This window comes from Myotis lucifugus, unplaced genomic scaffold (genome assembly GCF_000147115.1).
Source record: "Myotis lucifugus unplaced genomic scaffold, Myoluc2.0 scaffold_175, whole genome shotgun sequence".
Classification (NCBI taxonomy): Eukaryota; Metazoa; Chordata; class Mammalia; order Chiroptera; family Vespertilionidae; genus Myotis; species Myotis lucifugus.
In genome coordinates, this window is record NW_005871223.1 from 1 (window position 1) to 5,668 (window position 5,668).

General features: G+C 40.3%; 1 long non-coding RNA gene across 1 annotated transcript; it reads left to right on the forward strand.

Annotated features, from left to right (window-relative positions):
• The first annotated feature begins 801 nt into the window (after positions 1–801).
• Positions 802–5,331, forward strand: LOC102425571. Its single transcript, XR_330282.3, has 2 exons — positions 802–985; positions 2,854–5,331. It is a non-coding gene; the product is annotated as an uncharacterized LOC102425571 (long non-coding RNA).
• The last annotated feature ends 337 nt before the right edge of the window (positions 5,332–5,668 follow it).

A 5,668-nucleotide genomic window follows, 5' to 3' on the forward strand; every position in this document is an offset into this window, starting at 1 on the left:
ATTTATTTTTTTTTTACCTCCACCGACGGATTTTGTCCCCATGGATTCCAGAGAGAGTGGAAGGGAAGGAGGAGGGGGAGAGAGAGAAACATCGATATGAGAGAGACACATCAATTGGCTACCTCCAGCATGTGCCCCCACCGTGGCTAGAGAACCTGCAACTGAGATACACACCCTTGACTTGAATTGAACCCACAACACTTTGGTCCTCAGGCTGATGCTCTAACCACTGGATACAACTGGCCAGGGCTCAGCTCTCACTTTTAATTATAATCTCTCCTTTTTATAATAGTAGGTGCACCCTAGCCAGGTTGGCTCAGTGGATAGGATGTCAGCCTGTGTACCAAAGGGTTCTGGGTTCGATTTGGTCAAGGGCATGTATCTTGGTTGCAGGCTCCTCCCTGGCCCGGGCCCAGGTTAGATGCAGGAGGCAACCAATCGATGTGTTTTTCTCACATCGATGTTTCTCTCTCTCTTTTCCTCTCTCTTCCACTCTCCCTAAAAATCAGTGGAAAAAATATCCTCGGGTGAAGATTAACCAAACAAACAAACAAACAAAGTAAGTGTAATGGCTCCTTTCCAGCCTCTCAGGTCTCCCTCTCATAGCATCTTCTAGTTTTAATTCTTAGTACACAATTGTGATTTTGTAGCTATTTGTATAGTTTTTTCAATTCTCCTACTAGAATGTAAATTCCTTAAGAGCAAGAAGCCTAATTCTTTTGCTCACTTTTTTATTCCCAGCTGTGTACATAGACAATAAATATTTGTGGAGTGAATGTTTATTACAGAATCATCTTTAATTTTGAGGGCTGGTACCATTTATTTTTATAGATGTACCTGTATGGTCTAAGCTGGAATCTGGTCATCTTCCATCCATGCAACAGCTTGTTCAAATTCTTGACAATGAAATGAAGCTCAATGTCCATATGGATTCAATCCCACATCATCGATCATAGCCCCACCTATCAGCACTGAAAACTCTTTTGTAAGTAGTTTAAAAATATAAGAATTATGTATAGATATCAGTTTACTCACATCAGGAATCAGTAAGATACTAGATATTACATATATTATCACTTAGGTTTTCAACTTGGGATTTAACAGATGGATGTTTTCTTCATTAAAATTTAGAAGAGATCAAGTAAGATTGTATTAAGTTATCTTCAAGGCTTAATAATTGAGCTTATAATATTATTTTTTTGACTATGAACTTCTAATGGCCAGAATTGATATATTATACTATTTGCTTATATACATACTAGAGGCCCGGTGCCTGATGTCCACAGGTGGGGTCCCTTAGGCCTGGCCGGCAATCAGGTTCTATCCGGGCTGTCTCGCCCAGTCCTGATGGGGGCCAGGCCAGCTGGGGCCTGCTGGCTGCTGGACCGGGGGGAGGGGAGGGACAGGGTGAGGGACCGCAGGAGGTTTGCTGGCCAGGGGGAGCAGCCAGGGGAGATTGACTGGCCGTGGGAGGCCGGCTGTGGGAATGCACTGACCACCAGGGGGCAACTACTGCCTTGAACCGCTGTCCCCTGGTGGTCAGTGCACGTCAGAGAGACTGGTCGACCGGTCATTTGCTCGGAACAATCGCTTAGGCTTTTATATAAATACTAGAGGCCTGGTGCACAAAAATTTGTGCACTCGGGGCGAGGGGTCCCTCAGCCAGGCCTGTGCCCTCTTGCAGTCTGGAACCCCTCGGGGGATGACCACCTGCTGGCTTAGGCCTGCTCCCCGGGGGATTGGGCCTAAGATGGCAATCAGACATCCCTCTGGCAGCCCGGCAGCCCTCGGGGGATGCCCACTTGCCAGCGGGGAGCAGACCTTAGCACTGCTGAGGAGGCAGGAGGGGCTCCCACCACCACTGCTGTACTGGCAGCCATCAGCCTGGCTTGTGGCTAAGCAGAGCTCCCCCCTGTGAGAGCGCATTGACCACCAGAGGGCAGCTCCTGCATTGAGCATCTGCCCCCTGGTGGTCAGTGTGTCTCATAGTGACCAGTCATTCCCAGTCGCTCTGCTGTTAGGGTCAGTTTGCATATTACCCTTTTACTATATAGGATAGAGGCCTGGTGCATGGGTGGGGGCCGCCTGGTTTGCCCTGAAGGGTGTCCCGGATCAGGGTGGGGGTCCCGCTTGGGTGCCTGGCCAGCCTGGATGAGGGGATGATGGCTGTTTGCAGCTGGTCACACCCCCTTCAGGGTGGGGGTCCCCACTGGGGTGCCTGGCCAGTCTGGGTGAGGGCCTGAGGGCCGTTTTCAGGCTGGCGGGCGACTGAAGCTCCCAGCCTCTCCTTTTTTTCTTTTCTTTTTTTTATTCTGGGATATATTTACCTTCTATAGCTGTCACTGGAGCTGAGAGCTGGCTCCAGCTCTGAGGCATGGCTGGCTGAAAGCAGGTATCTGGGTTTGTTTAGCTTCTATAATTGCAACTTTGTTGCTTAGAGTGTAGCTTACAGCTGGCCAAGGCAGGCAGGGAACCTGGCTTCCTCCATCACTGGAGCAAGCAAGCCTCCTGTTCGCTTCAGCTGCGTGACTGCCGGCCGCCATCTTTTTTGGCAGTTAATTTGCATATCCTGCTGATTAGCCAATGGGAAGTGTAGTGGAGGTATGGTTAATTACCATGTTTGTCTGTTATTAGATAGGATTGATTCTCTCTCTACCTTCAAATAACTAGTTCCTAAGAGTATAAAAATTCTTTTAGCATGCTCAAGATAGAGAATTTATAAGCAAATATGTGTGAATGTGGAGAGGTGTTAACTTTTGCTTAGCAGAGATGTTCTCAGTTCTTTTCTGATAAAGGAGTTGATCTTATGAGTGAAGTTTGAAATAAAATATTCTTTTTCTATGTGTCTTTCAGACATTACGGGATTTTTGCAAGAGCAGCGTGACTGACATTATGAAGGCCTGTACTGAAGACAGCAAGCTGTTAGTACAGACCAGATGTTTCTTAGCAGGCTCGTTGTACCTCTTGGAAAACCTCAATGCAAGACAGTTTTTAGTGCTGGCACATTTTCGAATTCTGCACATTCGTGGAGTGCAATAATACTGTATAGTAATTTTTCTCCTCCCAATCCACTGAGTTAATAGTTTTCTAAAAATGTAAACATTACTACTTGTACCATTTTTCCTTAGTCATATTTGAAAAAATTGCAAAATGAGTTAGAATTTGATTTTTTTTTCAAGGATGTCTGTTAAATCTGTTGTGATTTTATATGAATTTTCCTTTTTTATTGTTTAGAATTGATCTTTTTGGGAATAAGCTGAAGTTCTCCCTTTATAAGAGTTTATCAGACATCTCTAATTTGGTTATGTCCTACTTATAGGTTTCAAAATACTGCAGATTTTGAAGAGCAAATTCTACAAAATTATGGGGGGAGATCCTATATGCAAAATTCTCTAACAGTTTGTGTGTGTGTATATGTGTGCACATGTGTGTGAATACCAGAGAAACGACTAAAAGACCAACCGCTTTTAAAATTCTGTTATAGTTCAAGTGTCTTGCCTTGACCAATCTAATGAATTGATTAACTGGGCCTTTATACTTAACTCAATAAAAAATAAGCAGACATAAGTTAAATAAAAACTTTGAATTTATTGCCCAGCGTACCTGTTAACATTATATTTAACCGTCGTCTGTTTAAATTTTTGTTTTTGACTTACAGATAATTTCATTAGGGATACACTTTAGATTCACAACAAATAATAAATCATTTACCATTTTTAGGGTAATTGAAACTCATCTCACTAAAGAAAGTTTAGTTGAACTTCTTTACAACATTAATATTAGACGGATGGAGATCACTTGTCTAATTTAACTTGCCTAACATCAGAATTTTATTATATTTGAGGGACAAAATTGAAAATTTTTTTATTCAGTGAGTTTAATATCTTTTCAGAGTTCTAAAAAGATTGTAAGAGTAATTTAGCAGAAGTAGGACCATGATGTAGAGAAAAGGTCATATAGCTACAGTCATAACATACTTCAGCCTCCATATAGGAATAAAAGTGTTAGTGGAAGTAAAGGGATTTATGGAAAAGTTTGGAGATAATTCAATATTGGGTCCACCAAACAAACACTTAGCACAACTGTATACTTTGTCATTGAATATTTGTTGAATGCATGTCTGGTAATGATCATGATGTGACAGCCTCGAGGTGGAACATGGTGATAGGAAGTTAGCCTGCAGAAAATTGATTAAAATGGCTTATTATCCTTTTCATTAGACTGCAGACTGTTAACCTAATTTCATACAATTTAAACTGGGGAGTTACAGATTTTTATTATTCGGGTGTAATAACATTTTGTTATTTTCAACTAGGGCTAAAACCTTAACTTGATTTGTACCAGCTCAAACTTCCTATCTTCTGCAAGTTGAACACATTGTTGAGTGTGTCCAGGGTCTTTCTTCAGCTGATGGACATTCCACTAGTGACAGTTAATCTTTTGGTATTTAGACTTTTCAACCTGGAGCCTTGGAAATGTTCCCATGTTCTGTATCTGGCAGGTCAATCATGAAGAAACAAGATTTGATTCTAACTTTTTCCATGTTTGCCCTGGGTAGATAAATTGTCTTTTAGAGAATAGCTTTAGGTAGTTTACACTATGATAAAACTCAGCTATTTTGTTGATATTCATCTCAATATTGTTGTTTTATCTTTGGCCATATTTAAATCTAGGATTTAATGGGGTTTAGTGAAAATGGAAAGAATGAATATAAAAAGACAAATTTAAGAGAAAAGGGAAAGTTTAAATGAAGATATTTATAATATAGTTTTATTCCTAACATTTCAGAATTTATTGCTTGCAAATAAGTGTGGCTCTGTAGTTTATAAATGTCTATGTACTATATTAATAAGAAGACCATAGAACCTGACAGCACGTTTGCTAATGTCATTGGGGGTTTTTACCACAGTTACTATTGTGGCAGAAATTATTTGTTAGATTAATAAAAAAGTTGGCAAAACATGGCTTTATACCTCAGTATCAAGATGTGCAAGACAAATATGTTTTCAGAATATACATGTGGTATTTATTTATGGCACTAACATCAACAACAGCAGTTGATCAGCCTTTACCACTATCAAAATAAAACAGGATCCTAATGGTAATTCTTACTTTGAATGTTTTTAGTTGGGACTTTGTTGGCATTTTATCATTGTCATAATTTTAAATTTAGATTTAAAAATAGCCTACAGAATTTTAAAGCATGATTTGATATTTAATTTTAAAGCTTTTAAAAAAATCTTGTGAGAGAAATGTGAGGGATTGTAAAGTTTGGGGCTTACCTCTCAAACATTGTGAAAATAAACTTTTATTAAGCTCATGTGAAAGGAACCCATCTGTTGTGTAATTAAATCTATGCTAGAGCACTTTATATGTTAACTGTATTTGGAAAACTTTATGTTGTAAAAATTTGTGTCCTCAAATAATGTTTACTTTATAGTGACTTTTTTTGTTTGTTTTGTTTTTGTTAATCCTCACCCGAGGATATTTTTTCCATTGATTTTTTTTTTTTAGGAAGAGTGAAAGAGAGGGGAAGACGAGAGAAACATCAATGTGAGAGAAACGCATCAATTGGTTGCCTCCTGCACGAGCCCCGACCAGGGCCTGGGCTGAGGAGGGGCCTGCAACCAAGGTATGTGCCCTTGACTGGAATCAAACCTGGGACCCA